Here is a 17,976-nt window from a genome sequence, read left to right as displayed (position 1 = left end):
TCCTGAATGCATCCTGTTTTGCTCTGAACTGGAACTGGCCTTGGGGGCCAGGGGCAGGGGAAGGCCAGGAGGTGAGAAGCCTCCCAGGAATTCTCCCAGGCCTGCGACCTCAAGCTCCCGGGTGGCCCTGGAACTGGGGAGGCCAGAAAGAAAGTCAGAACTCTCATTTACCCCTACAGAACTAAGGCATGCACATACTTTCCACAAGATGCCTCCACAAGTCAACCTTGGGAGCCCAAGCCCCAGAGCTGAAACCTCAGAGACAGCGGCAGGCACTTTAAAACAAGGGGGCTAGGGCTCCATAATCCCTCCAACTCAGACCATTCCTAGGCCTCTCTTTCAGGGTTCAGCTCAAATGTCACTGCCTCTGTCAGTCACCTTCCCATCGGTCAAAACTCACTGTTGCCCAGGTCAGTCTTCCCAGGGCAAAACATCCTCAACAATGGGAAATATGAACTGCTAGAGTATTTGATGATATTAAGGAACTGTTTTCAGGTGAGATAGTGGTGCAGTTTCTATCATTTGAGTCTCTATCATTCATACCGGAGAAGGCAATGGCACCCCACTCCAGTACTCTTGCCTGGAAAATCCCATGGACGGAGGAGCCTGGTGGGCTGCAGTCCATGGGGTCGCTAAGAGTCAGACATGACTGAGCGACTTCCCTTTCACTTTTCACTTTCATGCATTGGAGAAGGAAATGGCAACCCACTCCAGTGTTCTTGCCTGGAGAATCCGAGGGACGGGGGAGCCTGGTGGGCTGCCGTCTATGGGGTCGCACAGAGTCGGACACGACTGAAGCGACTTAGCAGCAGCAGCAGTAGCAGCATTCATACATATATATGTAATATGACTATTTATAGACAAATTGATAAGGTGTCTGGGATTCATGTCAAAATAACAAGAGAGTGAAGTATAAATAGGGAAGGATTGGCCATGTGTGGCTAATGGGACTTTACTCCATCGATCATCTCTACTTTTATGTATGTTTGAAATTCTTCATAATAATTTTTTAAAGCCCTCACCAAGGTAAAGACTTGGTGTGTCATGTACCCATGCCACTAACTCCCATCTACTAGATGGCAGCTTTCCGGAAGGTGGGGATTACACTTTGTGTCCTTCACAAGAACTAGTACCAAGAACTTAATGACTAATAATTTATACAGCACTTGGTAGTTTACCAAGCACTTAGCCATGGACCTTCTCATTTAATCTACTGAAGTGGAAAAAGCAGGGAGAAACCAAGAGAAGAGATTGAATGGAACAGCAGAACCTGAATTAGAACCTCCATGTGTCCTGCTCCCAGTCCCCTGTTCTTTGCCTGACACCACGCTAGACTCCTGAGGAACTTTACCTTCAGTTCTGCAGCTCCAGCAAGGTCGGGGTAAACAGGGACAGCAACAGTGGGGCATGCAAGCTCCAAAGAGGAAGGCTGGGCAGGAGGAGGCTCAACACACACAGCACTTCAGATTGGTGACAAGGACCCAGACTGGGGCCTCCTGTCCAGTGACTCAAATTTACTAGGACCTGTTCCCCCTTAATACACACACATAAACCAAGGCCCCAAGTCACAGATGAATAAAGCTGCAATAAACACTTGACACCAACAACTATGTGCCCAGCCCTGTGCTCAACTCCTCTGTTAACAGTTGCAGGGTGGAGGAGTTGACACATTCCATCCTAAAGTCCTTGCATCTTTCACATCCCCTCTTTACTTTATCTGATAACAGCCTCCCAAAGGCCATGACTCTGGATCTTACCCAAACTGGGAGCCCAAGAAAAAAGTTATCTTTAATCTATTCAAGCCAGAGGCAACTCCTTCTTCTAGTGAGAGACCCCATGGCTCACCTTCCCCAAGAAGGTAGGGGCACACCCTGCCTTTGTTAAACCTGTCACCTGCTGAACCTTGACATCTGCCACAGCATCCCCATTATAGACTCCCTCTCCTCCTTTTGGGACTTGCTGGCTTTTAAGGCACAGAAATTCCAAATTTCAAATCCAGAACATAGTTGGACAAAGGTCAAATCCTGAAAATGAGGACCAGCCCAGAATGTCTAGCAATATGGTAGCTGTAGCCTTCGGGTGAGAGCCCCCCACTCCCCAAAAATCATCATTCCCATCACACTCTTCTGGGTTACTCCATCAACCACTCAGAAAGCACCTGCAGATGCCATCTCCTCTACTTCTCTACACTCTTGTGCTGCCTCCTCTCATCCCCAGACAAGAATTATCTTTTATTCCAGGAAGATGAAAGTGAAGGGAAAATTCACAGAGCAGTAAGACAGACGATGGGTGGGGACATCAACCCCTAGAGTGGGGGCAGGAACAAATCCACAGTAGGAGTCAGGGTTTGAAAATAGCCCTTAGTATGATTCATCACTGTCTCCTGCAGGGCCCCCCAACATCGGTGCTCTGAGTGAGATGGAGACAAGCCAGGGCCCTCCAGCCCAACCTCTGGGGCCCAGGGCTCAGGGTTGGCCTACTACTCTCCACCTTCAGTCTGGCTGCTGTCTTGGTTGCCTTTCCCAGTACCACTAGTTTTCCAGCTGGCTTAGCTGCATAATCACGACAATGCTCTCCATCTGCATAGCTCCTGTCACCCCAAGCATCTCAGAAACAACACTTTACTGCCAGCTTAAGAGCCTGGACCCATGCAGCAAATCACCAGATGTCAGGGTGGAAGAGACTGGCCCCTTATATACTGAAATCCAGCCCACTAACCAAGGTGCAGTTGAAAACACTGGCCCACAGAAGTAGCATGACTCGCCTAAGGTCACATGAATTAGTGGCTGAACTTTGGTTTTCTGAGTTGTAAATCAGTACTTTAAAAAGTCTTGGGAGAACAGAAATGGAGGAGAGAACCTCATACTATCTAAATGGGGAAATCCCCAAAGCTTCCACTAAATGGCTCACAGGTTCTCTAATCTAAAACCATCTTGGACTTCATGGGGTAACGGAGGCCTGAAAGACGCGACTTATCCAAAGAATTTCGCTTGATCCCCGCCGCTGTCTTAATATCAGGAAAGTCCGGGCGTTTCTCAGAAGGGAAGGCAGTGGCCTGAGGGGAAAGCCCAGGCCGCCCAATAAGGGGCTTCCTGGAAATGCGCTCAACAGAAGAGGAAGGAGAATAGGAGAGGAAAAGTGGTGTGACTCGACCACAGAGCCCAAGCCCCGCCACCCCGCTCAGTTTCAGCCCGCCTCCGAAGCCCCAGAGCCGCGGCTCTGGGCTCCAATCAGGCCCGGGGGTAATGCGCGGACAGCTGCCTTCAACCACCCGACTCGCGGGGCTTTCTCGGGAGAATCGCGGACGGCGGCTCCGGGAGTCCCCCAATTTTGGCGACTCGGGCCTCAAATCCCGGGGACGCAAGTGGTTCGGCTCGCTCCCCTTGCGCCTCCTGCAGACGCCGCGCAGCCGAAACCCTAAGAGCGGGGCTGGAGCGCGCTGGAGAAGCGAGGCGAGGGAGCCCGGGCACCTCGCCGGCCCCGACCTCCTCCGGCCGTCGCCCTAACTCCCACCTGAAGGCCGCGTCCGTCGCTTTGGGTTCGAGTCCCGACGCAGCTACCAGCGGGCGGGAGGTACGCGCGGAGCCTGGGGTCGGGCGCGGGTAACGGTGCCAGCCAGAGGAGCAGCTGCTGCGGCCCCTTAGCTGGTGTCAACCCGGAGCCACTCTCGGCGCAGGTGGGGACGGAGCAGCGGCGAGTCCGGCGGCGGGGACGCCCCGCCCACCTATGGGACCTTCAACCAATGAGGGCGCAGTCCGGCCCACCGAACTCCCCAGAAAGCGGCCCAAATTGTGGTGGGTGGGGCTCTGCCTTCAAGTTCTTCCAATCCCTGGGCCTCTGCCTCTACCTCCGGTCACACCGCTGGGGAGGGCGGGGGGGGGGCATTGGGGGAAGGTACAAACTCAGGGCCAGCAACTAAGGGTGAACAAGCGGGGTGACTGGCGCGCAGACTAATATCTATTGAGCTCTGTGTCTGGCACTCGTGTGGGGGATTTAAATACTTAGACCATGCACTCGGGAAGGTTCAGTTGCTTGCTGAGGATAATTTACGAGGAGTTCGGAAGACACAACTTTAGTGAGATCCCTGATTAGTTGGGTCAACTAAAAGAACATTAGGTATTTGAGAAGGAAGTTGCCATTCCCATCTTGTTCAGGCCTCAGCATTCTGCAACTCCCCCACGATTCCCAGCTCTCTGCCCCGTGTCCAAACTCTGTGCAGAGAAATGTAGGGAAAATTTGGGGTATCTGCATTAATCATGTTAAAAATCCCTCATAGCTCAGTTGGTGAAGAATCTGCCTGCAATGCAGGAGACCCCTGTTCGATTCCTGGGTCGGGAAGATCTGCTGGAGAAGGAATAAGCTACCCACTCCAGTATTCTTGGGCTTCCCTTGTGGCTCAGCCGGTAAAGAATCCTCCCAGAATGAGGGAGACCTGGGTTTGATCCCTGGGTTGGGAAGATGCATTAATCATGAAATGAGAAGGCTCCTAAGAGTTGTGACAAGTACCATCAGAAAGCCTGTTTAAATTCAGTAAGAAACAGAGTGTAAAGTTTTGATTTCTCTCTTGCCTTTCCTCACAAGGGTCCAATACAATTTCACACTTTCATTTCATTGTTGAATCAGGGACTCCTATTAGTCAGGGATGGGAGTACCCAAGACCCCATGCCATTCAATCACTATCCTCCACATTTACAAAATAGAAACTAAGAAGAAATGACTCACTCAAGTTTTCCCAGCAAATCCATGGCAGGAATAATACCTGCACACTAGTCATTTTCTCCTAATAGATGGGAGATTTCATACCTAACAAATGGGAGAAATGAAGCTGAAGTTCATAGAAAGCAAGGACTGCATCCAACTTGTTGCCCAGAGTACACAACACAGAGGAGAGCAAAAATTAATGTTTTTTAACACTGCAACTTTCTTAAAGTCGTCTGAGGCAATGGCAGAGCTAGACCTAGCCCCAGGTGCCCCCCTTTTGCCTGGCCTTCAGTACGCTAGGCCAAATTGGAATTCTTCCACCTTCCTTCCCTGCCAGCCTTGATGAGAATGAGGGGAGAAATGGTGAAGCAAGGTGTGTACATGTCTGTTCCTCTCAATGACAAGACTGCACACAGCTGGCACTTTGTTCAAGATGAGCAATGTCCTCTTGGGTCTTGGGTGTGGATGAAGCCTGAATCCCAGAACTAACTCCTGGAAACAAAATCTAACCCAGAGTCAGAAATCTTTATCATGGGTGGGAAGGGAGATGACCTTCTTCCTGACACTGGGTTGCTATATTTGTAAGCATCCCTAAGGCTCTGAGTTGGAGCCAAACTTACCATGTTTCTGGAAAAGGCTAGAGGGATATAAGAATGTGGGTCCTGCAGTGGTCCTATAGGTTCCCTAATGATGAAAGTGAAAGAGGAAGGTGAAAAAGTTGGCTTAAAACTCAACATTCAGAAAACTAAGATCATGGCATCTGGTCCCATCACTTCATGGCAAATAGATGGGGAAACAGTGGAAACAATGACAGACTTTATTTTTTGGCCTCCAAAATCACTGCAGATGGTGACTGCAGCCATGAAATTAAAAGATGCTTGCTCCTTGGAAGAAAAGTTATGACTAACCTAGACAGCTTATTAAAAAGCAGAGACATTACTTTGCCAACAAAGGTCCATCTAGTCAGAGCTATGGTTTTCCCAGTAGTCATGTGTGGATGTGAGAGTTGGACTATAAAGAAAACTGAACAACAAAGAATTGATGCTTTTGAACTGTGGTGTTGGAGAAGACCCTGGAGAGTCCCTTGGACAGCAAGAAGATCCAACCAGTCCATCCTCAAGGAAATCAGTCCTGAATATTCATTGAAAGGACTGATGTTGAAGCTGAAAGTCCAATACTTTGGCCACCTGATGCAAAGAGCTGACTCATTTGAAAAGACCCTGATGCTGAGAAGGCTTGAAGGTGGGGGGAGAAGGGGACAACAGAGGATGAGATGGTTGGATTGCATCATCGACTCAATGGATATGAGTGTCAGTAAACTTCGGGAGTTGGTGATGGACAGGGAGGCCTGGAGTGCTGCAGTCCATGGGATTGCAAAGAGTTGGACACAAGTGAGCAACTGAACTGAACTGAACTGTACTGAAGGTCTTGACTAGACAAGTCTAATCAAGGCTATGGTTTTTCCTGTGGTCATGTATGGATGTGAGAGTTGGACTGTGAAGAAGGCTGAGTGCCAAAGGATTGATGCTTTTGAACTGTGGTGTTGGAGAAGACTCTTGAGAGTCCCTTGGACTGCAAGGAGATCCAACCAGTCCATTCTGAAGGAGATCAGCCCTGGGATTTCTTTGGAAGGAATGATGCTAAAGCTGAAACTCCAGTACTTTGGCCACCTGATGCGAAGAGTTGACTCATTGGAAAAGACTCTGATGCTGGGAGGGATTGGGGGCAAGAGGAGAAGGGGACAACAGAGGGTGAGATGGCTGGATGGCATCACTGACTCAATGGACGTGAGTCTGAGTGAACTCTGGGAGTTGGTGATGGACAGAGGGGCCTAGCGTGCTGCGATTCATGGGGTTGCAAAGAGTCAGACACGACTGAGCGACTGATCTGATCTGATCTGATCTATACTGAAGGTCAGGAAACCATATCAAAACAGATTACATCCACCACATGACACCAAGCACAGTGCCTACAGTAGCTTCTCAATGTTTGCTAATGGGTGAATGAATGTTAAAAGATACTCAAGGGACAACCATGAATAAATACATGAATAAATAAATCAAATGAATGATGAGCAAAAAACTCAAGTTACCTTTTGGTAGATAAATTTAAGTGAATCAGATACGATAGGTTCTGAGACACCCAATTCTTTAAAAAAAAAAAAAAAAGGTTATCAAACCAGAAAACTACAAAAGGGAAAACTACAGGAAGTGAAAAACTACAAAAGGAGCAATTGCTATAAATAATTAGAACAAGAGCTGCACAATGCCTATCATAGACTAGGTACTCAATAAAAACATCTGGTCATGAGTGAACACAATAGTCAGCAAAAGCTACAATCCTAATATTTGCGATGCGCACTGTGACATTCTGAAATGGCCCAAGCAGATGTCTAGGCTATTTCTGTGGGTCTTTTTTAAAAATCTCTTTCCCTTATCCCATGAGCTTCAGAAAAGCAAGGAGAGCTCAGTTTCTTCAGAAAAACAAAGATAACTCATCTCCTTCAAACACCAGCATCCCTTGCTCCCCAAGATCTCCAACCTAAGCCAGAGTCTTGCATGAACAGATATTCAGCAACGGTTCCTGGAAGAACATGGTACCTTTTCACAGGTCCCTTTCTGGGCAGCATCTTGAATGACTCTGGAGATAACGGGAACCTCCAGATTCTTGCCATCCCTTTTCCTATAACCCCGCCCCCAATTTCCTGTGTGTCCTATAGTGTTGCTGCTGCCCTACATGCCAGCTGAACCATCAGGCAGAGAAGTGTAGTCTTCATGAGGGTAGGCTGAGGGCAGGTGACTAAGTCTCAGGGTGCATGCATGTGTTTCTATGCCTGAGGCATGCGGCTGCCCTCATTCTATCACTACCATAGCCCACTGTGTCATACAAAAGGCAGGACAGTGGATTCTGGAGTCAGACAGCCTGGGTACAGAAGTGCAACTCTGCTACTTACTAGCTGTGTACCTTGGGCAAATTTACTTTCCAGCTTTCTGTGCCTCAGTCTCCTTATCTGTAAAGTGTGGACGATAATCACATCCTGACCTTATATTGCTGCTAAGCAGATCCACTAGACTAAATTACCTAGAACAGTGACTGGCACCTAGAATGTGCTTCTAAGTGTCAGATATGATGATAGAGGCACTGAGCAATGGTGGAGAGAGTCCTGGATCAGGAAGTAGGGAAGTTGGGTGCTAGTCTCCATGGCTTTCTCTCTGTGTCACCCAGGAAAAGTCATTGTGCCACTCCAACCATCAGTTTCATCTATAAAATGAGGGGAGAGCACAATCTGTAGTGGGCAAAGTTGAGACAATGGCTGTGAGTACTATAAAGGGTGACAGGATGGCACTGAAGGTGTTGTAAAGCTAAGCTTTTGCCAAAGCCAATCAACCCTTTCCTTCTAGGCAGTGGTAGAGAGAAACTCCATACGCTGTTACCCTGAGTCTTACTCTGAGACACTTGGGTCTCAATAAGTGCCTATCTGAGAAATTAACAACAGTCCCTACACCCCTCCCTGTCCAGATGGGAATTCCTCGGGCTACTGCCGTCAGACCCATAGTCCCACTCCAGAATGGTCCAGGGTAACATCAGGAAATAACCCAAAAGACTCTTCCACTACTCTCTCCCATGCAGCTAAAGAGCAGCAGCAAATAATTCCAGGGAACTCAGTAGGGAAGAAAATAAGGGGAGGAGGAGCTGTGAGGGAAAAATAAATTAGACCAGCCCCACCCAGCACATGGACACGACTGAGCGACTTCACTTTCACTTTTCACTTTCATGCGTTGGAGAAGGAAATGGCAACCCACTCCAGTGTTCTTGCCTGGAGAATCCCAGGGACGGGGGAGCCTGATGGACTGCCGTCTATGGGGTCGCACAGAGTCAGACATGACTAAAGCGACTTAGCAGCAGCAGCAGCAGCAGTACCCAGCACATGACCATGGGTGCCCTGACACATGCACTCACACTTGTACACACATTCAAACAGGCCTCATGGAAAGCCCACCAGTCAGGCCTGGGAGGGTAAAGGCCTGCTTCCTGGAGGTTTAGGGTGCCCCCAGCCTCATGAAAGGGGACTTCTGATCAGGTTGCCACAATGTGGGATTGTTACAGCTTGTTAAAAAATTCCTGAGGAGCCATGGCCACGTCAGGGGGATTCACACTCAGAGGGGCAGCTGGAGTAAGGCCAGAAGTAGGGAGGCGGGAATGTAGTGGGGGGAGTGGCTTCCAAAGGTGAGGGGCACACCTCACTAAGCACTGCCAAGTAGAGGTGGGGGACAGAGAGCTATGTCCTGGGACGAGCACAAAGACCCCCCTGTCAGCCCACAACCCAGGGGACCAGCATGGCTATGCTTACCCCGAATGCCAGAGCACACTGCAAGGGGGAGCTCTGTGCTGGGCTGGGACCTCTGGGCTGGCTGCAAGGGGAGCTTGAGCACTGGCTGAGCCAAGCACAGGCTAGGGGAGTTTCAAGGGTCACTTGCCTTCTCTGAGCTAGGATACAGAGGCAATCATTACCTCCCACCTGCCTTCTGCAGCCATCAAGAGGGGAGTGTTGGGGCAGCTCATGACTGCCTCCAGACACTTGGACTAGGCAACTGGAGGCAGAAAACCCAGGCCCACTTAGTCCCTGTCCTCAGCTCTTCCCCAGACATCCAAGAGCCTGCCCCATCCCACCCCTCAACACCTCCGAACACCAGATAAAAGTGTCAGCTTGAAGGCCTGCAGCATGCACACAACAGACCTAGCAATGGATCCCTTTCACATCCAGGCTGCGACTCTGGTCTGGCTTTATAGGACTGTCTCAAAGGAGCTAGAGGTTTTCTGCTGCAAGCCCCCCATCCCTGGCCCACAGTCCCACCCCCGTCCCCACACTCAGTTCCCTTGGGGAGGTCTGCCTGCCTTGAGTCAAAAAAAATAGGTGGGTTCACACTGGGTACACACTCCCAGAGCAGGATGTCCACCCCCAGCCCCCACGGCCCACGCCATTCTTATCCTTCAGAGGAAGGTCACAATGTTCTGAAGGGAAATAAGCAAAAGCAAGCCCACTTCCAGCTAGAGACTGTCACCTTGCCCTGCACCTTCCCCATGCACACAAACAAGCAGCTGAGGTCAGAGGAACCTCCCTCTACCTTTCCCAACAGCCACCTCTGTCCAATCTAGCTTCAGTCCTCAAACTTGCTCCTTCCTGTCTAGGCTGTTTCCTCATCTGAAAAAACAGGACTGGGTCCTGGTTTCTATGGTCCCTTCTTTCCAGATTATTCTCTACTCCTGTGAATCTCTCTGTGTGTTCCCATGGGAGTAGGACTCCCAGAAAATTACATGCATGGACCTTCTGTAAAGGAAGGGATGGTGGGGTATTGAGGGTCCTCTGAGGGTGGGGATTAGCAGGGGGCCAGGCAAGAAAGAGCAAATGAAAGAGTGAAAAAGGAAGAGGGGGCTGAGATGAAATTCAGAGAAAGGGAGGGGCTGAGGCCAAGCTGGCCCAGAGGACTGGAGACTCGTCCTCTGCCTCCAGTGCTGTCCTCAGCTCATCCTGCAGCAGTGGACACCCAGAGCCTCTGAACTAAGCTCAAAATCCTGCCCCCTTGCCAGGACCCTTCCACATGTCCCTCCCGGGAAGCAGCTCCAAAGACAAATTCTGGGAGTGTGAGGAGGAGATGAAGGAGGAGGGGTTCTTCTTTTCCACCCACAGTCTCCACCATCAGCCCACCACAGCCTGACCTCATGCTGCAGCCCACAAAGTTGGAGGGCTGCTGGGATGAGGGGGTGAAAAGGGACAGAGAGTAGCTTTTACAGTTCCTGCCCACAGCCTGGCCCAGATCAACCCTGTGATTATGGGTCTCTGGGGTTTGGTAATCTCAATTCAGGCAGACAGTACCAGATGTGTGGCCACCTATCCACCCTGTCTCCTTCCCTTGAAGTATCCTTCAGAGGTCCCAGGATGGCATCAGAGAGGGCATGGGATGTGTGATGTGGCTCCAAGGTCACTCAGCAATGGCTTGGATTTTTGGCTTGGGACTCCTGTTTAATCTCAGTGTGCCCTTAAGCAATCACAGCTCTCCCCCTCCCCCGGTATCCCTACACATGCACACACACATTCTAATTCGACCCTGAGCCAGGGCCAGGGCTCCCCTACACATACACAACAACCTGTCAGTCAACATGGTAGGCATCCAGGCACTCTTAGGGGCTTGGGTAGGGAACAGGGTAGATAGGCCCAACAAGGATCCCTGCATTCCTGGAACTACCACGCCAGTGCAGAAGGCAACAGCATCCCTAGATGGAGAATGCTCAACCCAGGCAGGCAGGCAGCCAGGTGAGGTCCCAAAGGACAGGGAGAGAAGAAAAGACAGCAAGGTTGGACATTTGATGTGTCTGAATCAAGCAGCCCCCCAGGAAACACCAGGAAAGCTTCTCCTGGGTCCCATTCCCACCAAGACTCCTGGATCAGGGGCCAGGACACTGCAACTCTGGCTTCTACCAGGCTTCTACCACAAGGATACTGTGTGACTAGGCTGAGAATCTTGCCCTCTCTGGTCTTCAGTGCCCACGTAATAAGATGGTCTGATCTGAGGATCTCCACAGCCCCCATCCTTCAATGCTTTCACACATTCCATGACAAATCTAAACCTGGTTTGCTATTCCTTATGTGGCATTTGAGTGGGAGCAAGGGGGAAATTACCAGGGGAAAAGAATGGGCAGAACCTGAAAGGTTTTTTTCAGTGCTCAAAGAAATATATATTTTTTTCCGTTTTAAAAAAGACAAAGTGCCAGGCACTCTTGGAGACTTTCTGGAGTGGAAAGAGACCATGGGGATGGAGCTTTTAGGGTTTTCTAGCTGACTAAAAAGGTGCTGCCAGGGTGGCTGAGCTGTGTCACACAACTGTGGGACAGAGTGGGGAAGGAAAGTGCTCTTGGAGTGATGGAGAGTGTAGGGAGCTATGGGTTCGGTAGTAAGACATGGAGACAAAACATGGGATAGGATGGACAGATATATGAATGAAGGGGTAAAAATACATATAGTGGGATAGGAAGACATCAGGAGGGTCCAAATGCCATGCCAGAGGCAGCGACAAAGTGCTAGAGGAATAGGGAGCCGGGAACATACTATTTATTAAAACTGCCTACTACATGTTAATAACCATCAGTTCAGTTCAGTCGGTCAGTCATGTCCGACTCTTTGTGACCCCATGAATCGCAGCACACCAGGCCTCCCTGTCCATCACCAACTCCCGGAGTTCACCCAAACTCATGTCCATCGAGTTTGGGTGATGCCGTCCAGCCATCTCATCCTCTGTCGTCCCCTTCTCCTCCTGCCCCCAATCCCTCCCAGCATCAGGGTCTTTTCCAATGAGTCAACTCTTCGCATGAGGTGGCCAAAGTACTGGAGTTTCAGCTTCATCATCAGTCCTTCCAATGAACTGATCTCCAGGACCGATCTCCTTTAGAATGGACTGGTTGGATCTCCTTGCAGTCCAAGGGACTCTCAAGAGTCTTCTCCAACACCACAGTTCAAAATCATCAATTCTTCGGCGCTCAGCTTTCTTCACAGTCCAACTCTCACATTCATACATGACCACTGGAAAAACCATAGCCTTGACTAGATGGATCTTTGTTGATAAAATAATGTCTCTGCTTTTGAATATGCTATCTAGGGTGGTCATAACTTTCCTTCCAAGGAGCAAGCGTCTTTTAATTTCACGGCTGCGATCACCATCTGCAGTGATTTTGGAGCCCCAAAAAATAAAGTCTGACACTGTTTCCACTGTTTCCCCATCTATTTCCCATGAAGTGATGGGACCGGATGCCATGATCTTAATTTTCTGAATGTTGAGCTTTAAGCCAACTTTTTCTCCTCTTTCGCTTTCATCAACAGGCTTTTTAGTTCCTCTTCACTTTCTGCCATAAGGGTGGTGTCATCTGCATATCTGAGGTTATTGATATTTCTCCCGGCAATCTTGATTCCAGCTTGTGCTTCATCCAGCCTGGCATTGCACATGATGTACTCTACATATAAGTTAAAAGAGCAGGGTGACAATATACAGCCTTGATGTACTCCTTTTCCTATTGTTCCATGTCCAGTTCTAATTGTTGCTTCCTGACCTGCATATAGATTTCTCAAGAGGCAGGTCAGGTGGTCTGGTATTCCCATCTCTTTCAGAATTTTCCACAGTTAATAATCATAGTAGACAGTTTTTGCTCTTTCTGAGAGTAGGATGCCCACTCAAGGAGAGGTGGAGAGGGACAAAGCCAGACGGACTATAGGGATCAAAGTATGGTGTACCCAGGGACAGAGCGAGAGATGGCTAGGAATTATAAGCAAGCGGACTGCAGAGGTGAAAGCTCTGCAACGGGGGTGGTGGGGGGAGTGGGCTGCCAGTCAGGCGCGGGGTTGAGATGGGACAGACGAGATGGGAGGCGGCGAGGAGAATGGGAGTGCAGAGGCTGCGGCAGTGCAGCCGAGCCCTGCCTTCCCGCAGGGTCGGCTCGGCTCTGATCACCAGGGTTTCCAGCTCTGCGGGTCCCAGCGGGTGCCCTTCACATCCCGCGGCGTCCCACTCCGGAGCTTCAGGATCTGCAAGTTCCGCCCCCAGCCCAGAGCCTGGGCCATGAGTTCGCGGCGGCGCTTGCGCCTCCGGTGGCGGCCAGGGACTCAGCGCACGGTTGGCAGCACCGAGGGTGGGAGGAGCCAAGCGAGCTCCCGTCCCACCTTGAGCAGAAACTCCCACTTCGCGGTCTTACACCAACTCTAAGTCATTTGGCTTCCCTGTGCTGCATCACCAACCGGCCATGTTGTAGTCCCCCTCTGGCCTTCTCCACCGGACCCCCTATTTGAGAAGTGTCTCACCACCACCATTTCTTCCACTCCAGTTCGAGATAGTGACGGTCTTCTTTGTCAGCAAATCAGCCCCTCCACCTCCTGTCTACCCCAGATCTCTCAGACCATGTGGCATGACGGAAGACCTTGTGCAACAGCCAGATGGTCAAGGAAACAATGGTTCCCGCCTTCTTGGCTGACTGACTGACTCACTCCTCAGCCTACTCTACTCCCACACTTCTCACCACCCCTGTTTTCTGTCTAACAAGAGCAACTGGACCCTGGGTTCCAAAAGGTACCCCTTGAAACTCTCCTAGTGCCAAGAATACCTTGGACCTTATGAGCAGGCTGCTGCTGCTGCTGCTAAGTAGCTTCAGTCGTGTCCGACTCTGTGCGACCCCATAGACAGCCTCCTACCAGGCTCCCCCGTCCCTGGGATTCTCCAGGCAAGAACACTGGAGTGGGTTGCCATTTCCTTCCCTAATGCATGAAAGTGAAAAGTGAAAGCGAAGTCGCTCAGTCGTGTCTGACTCTTAACGACCTCATGGACTGCAGCCTACCAGGCTCCTCCATCCATGGGATTTTCTAGGCAAGAGTACTGGAGTGGGGTGCCATTGCCTTCTCCGCTTATGAGCAGGCGCATTCCTTAAAGACTGTTTTGTGTTACAGTCTCAAAACTGAGATCTAAGAATACAAATGACTCGGCCATCACTTAAGAAAGGGACGATATGTTGCAGGACAGTTATGAGAATCTAAAGGGGCTAATCATTGTACCTGGCACAGAATACAGTCTCCATAAAAAAAAATTGTTTTTATCCTCAAAGATATCAGCACTGGGCATCTACCACCAAAAAGAGCCTGGACCCAGGACCCTAAGTTATATAACCCATTGCCTTACCTTTAACTTCCACCTAAACAAGCAAACTTACATTACCTGACTGGGGATTGTGGGCAGTCCTATCAGCCTTTGTTTACAATGGATGAAAGGCAGTAAGATGCCAACTCACAGACCTGGCCATTTCTATTCCACTTCTGGTGGTATCTAGTAAGGGGGTGGAGATTTTACCTTAACTGCAGCATAACCTGGGCCATTTTTCCTCTCTGAGCTTCAGTTTCCTCATCTGTAACATGGGGATAATAGTTCCAACATGAAGATAATAATTCCAACATGAGGACATGGTGATAATAAGGATAGGATATAGAGTTGAAGTTCACAGCCCCTCCCTATACTGTCTCTTTTCTTTGTGCCACAAGATGAGAGCTTAGCAAACCCATTTGTGAGGGGAAGGCTGGGAAAAGGAAGAGGTTTGTGAATTGATTTGTGCTTATTTGTCTGAAATTTGCACCCATTTTTCACAGCATCAGTGGCAGAGTTGGAAGGATTGAAAGATTAACATGATGATCGCCATGTCATTTGCCCTTTGCCAGGACAGAGCTGGCACAACAGTAGGTGTTCACAAATATTTATTGAATGAATATATTCTTCACATGGGGAAGAGAACTTGCCCAAGGTCACACAGTGAATTCATTTCAGAATTGAAACATCTCCTGTCTACTTCCATTCTGCCTTGTGGAGTTCTTGTTTATCCCTTGTATGATCACAAATCAGTAAGGAGCCCACTTTTCTCTCCCAGCACCCACTGGCCTATTAGGAGTCCCCATTCTGGAAAAACAGCCATCAGGAGGGCCCCATCTGTGGCTAGCTTGGTGCTGCCAAGCCTTTGACTTTTGAGTTTCTGGAGCCCCTATACAGAGCCTGCCACAAGGGCAAGGTCCCTTCTGAGGAAAAGGAGGCCTTGTTCAGCTTGTTCAGCTTCATCCAAGGACAGGAGTTTCCCTTTTGCCCTCTGGTGGGGCTGGCGTGCAGGCAATAGTCCCTTGCAGCAGCAGCCTAGAAGGAAGGATGGCAGCAGTCATTTCCTACCCTGCTAAGGCATCTCTCTCCCTGGCCAGTCCTTCCCCTATTTCCTGAGTTCCATTGCTTGGGCTCTGGCCAGAACAGTAATATGAAAGGGCTTCAAAATTTAACTTGAATCACAGGACCTAGGAACTAGAAAGGATCCCCAGAGATCATTTATTCCCATCTCCATCCCATTGCAGGAATGCCCTCTGTTAATAAATAGGAGGGGGCATCTGACTTAACCTCTTACAGCTTCAACTTCCTGTCAAAGCTTCAACTTCTTGTCTCAACAAATGGACAGGATGACACCTACTTGACAGTGTTGTTGTGGGAGGAAATGTGAGAATGGATTTAATAAAAGCAATGCGGGGCATCCCTGGGTTGCTCAGTGGTGAAGAGTCCACCTACCAATGCAGGAGGCATGGCTTCGATCCCTGGTCCAGGAGGATCCCACATACAGGGAAGCAATGAACCCCATGTGCCACTACTATTGAGCCTGTGCTCTAGAGTCTGGACGACTAGAGAAAAGCCTGCACAACAGTGAAGACCCATCACAACCAAAAATAAATAAGTAAATAAAATAAAAAAATAAATAAAAGCTAATATGTATTAAGCACTAACTATAGGATTGGCCAAAAAGTTCTTTCTTCTGTAACATCTTATGAACAGACCCTAATGAACTTTTTGGCCAGCCTGATATATGCCTGGCATTGTTCTAAGTACTTTTTGTGTATGAATCTATTTTCTTACCACAACCAATAAATCATTTAATTATCATCATCATCCCATTTTATAGATGAGGAAAGTGAGGGCCAACAAAGATAATATAACTTGCTACGTTCACACAACTAAAAAGTGATGATGGCAGAATTTGAACCCTGAACCTCAGTTTTCACCCATGTGACATGGAGATCACCCTTACCCCAGAGAATAATCCACTGTAAAAGTTCCATGAGCTCACTTTTGTTTGGTTGGAACTTTTGTACCCAAGAACCCATAAGGCTGAGGGGGAAGAATGTGTAGAACCCCCAGGGGCTGAAGTTGTAACTTTGTATCCAAGCAGGGAATGTCTTTAAAATACCTGCTCTTAAACATCTTCTTGAATTTTCCAGTTAATTCCGGTGTGCATCCATATTGTTTTCATATAAAAATGGTGCTTTAATCCTTTAAGCCTTTGAGGAAAGTTGACACTCCAGGAAGATGAGCCACATTGGTCCTGTACATCCATACGCCTCTAAGCCCCTGCCTTAGACCCCAGGGGTACCAAACACCGGGCACATGGAAGGCCCTCAGTCACTGAGAATAGACAGTAACATTTATGAAGCACTTGTTATGTGAGTCAAAGTTATAAACACTTTCCATGTACAATCACACTTTAAGCATCACGAAAGCTCTGTGAGGAGGTCAAATTATTATCATTGCCCTCATTTTTGGTGGGAAAATTGCAGCACAGAGAGATTAAGTAATTTGCCCAAGGCTGCACAGTTGGGAAGTGACCACTGGGCTTTAAACCCAGACAAATCTTTCAGCTTTGGTTAGTAATCACTGTATACACTGCCTCTCCAGCCACAACAGAGCCTTTCGCCCATGCATTGCCACAACTTCAAACCAGGAAAATTGAATTGGCAGACGCAGACCTTATTCGAATGAGATGAGAAGTTCCTTGAGGGCAGAGACGTAGTGTCTTCTCCCCACCACCCAGCCAGGAGCTGGTTCTCCATTCATGTGTGGCGACTGACTGTTTCCTGGCTCCAGCAATCTCTTGGACCCAGCACCTGTTGGGCTGGTGAAAGAGCACTAGCATTTCACACAGGAGTCCTCTGCCAACTTCCATAGCAAAGATCCAGATTCACAAAGGGCTATCCATCACCTACAGGGACAAGTCCACACGTCTAAGTTTGGCATTCATAGTTCCACACAAGCTCACCCAGCCAAAGCAGCTGGCACTCCCAGAACACACTAAACTTCATTAACTATCCTAATGTGTTACATGTGTTCTTCTCTCAACACACACACACACAATACTTATCCTTATTTCCTTCACTCATTTCACATTTACAGGGTGCTTTCAGTGTACTTGGCACTACTCTAAGCTCTTTGTACATTTTAACTCATACAGTCATCACACAAACCCTGTAGGTATTATTATTATCCCATTTTACAGATGAGGAAACTGAGGCATAAAGAGGTCAAGGTATTTGCCCTATCTCCTTCACTGGGCAAAGTCCCACAGACCCTGTAGCCCTTCTTATGAATAGAATAAGCCATTCCCTTTCCAGTCACTCCTTCAGATCAGTTTCATCAGCAATAATTCTATATTGAATTATCTGTATGTCTTCCTTGTCCAATAAGAATTTGGATCCTCTGAGGCCTGGGACTGTGTTTTATTATTTATGGCATATACATTGATCAGGAAGGAGCTTGGCACAGAGTAGGTATTTAGGGAATATTTGTTCAAGGGCTGAATGAATGACTCAGAAGCAGCCTTGCCCAAACTCACTGATGGAAGAAAGATTTGAGGTCTTCTCTCCCCAACATTACTAGGGTAGAGGAACATCAA

The 17,976-nt window shown here is 48.8% G+C and overlaps 1 protein-coding gene across 3 annotated transcripts in view; it reads right to left on the bottom strand.

Annotated features, from left to right (window-relative positions):
- Positions 1–17,976, bottom strand: part of STARD8 (StAR related lipid transfer domain containing 8) — an 84,085-nt gene that overhangs the window by 31,860 nt on the left and 34,249 nt on the right. Inside the window, exon 1 of one of the 3 annotated variants that reach the window (XM_006056625.4) lies at positions 3,514–3,716. The exons of 1 other annotated variant lie outside the window; for it this stretch is intronic. The gene's annotated coding sequence lies outside the window, so the exon portion shown is untranslated. Of the gene's footprint in view, positions 1–3,513; positions 3,717–17,976 lie in introns of those variants that run through there. One more of the 3 variants, XM_006056626.4, reaches the window with a different exon arrangement.

This window comes from Bubalus bubalis, chromosome X, assembly GCF_019923935.1.
Source record: "Bubalus bubalis isolate 160015118507 breed Murrah chromosome X, NDDB_SH_1, whole genome shotgun sequence".
In the NCBI taxonomy this organism is placed as follows: Eukaryota; Metazoa; Chordata; class Mammalia; order Artiodactyla; family Bovidae; genus Bubalus; species Bubalus bubalis.
Note: the sequence above shows the minus strand (reverse complement) of the source record. Positions and strands in the feature narration are given on the sequence as shown.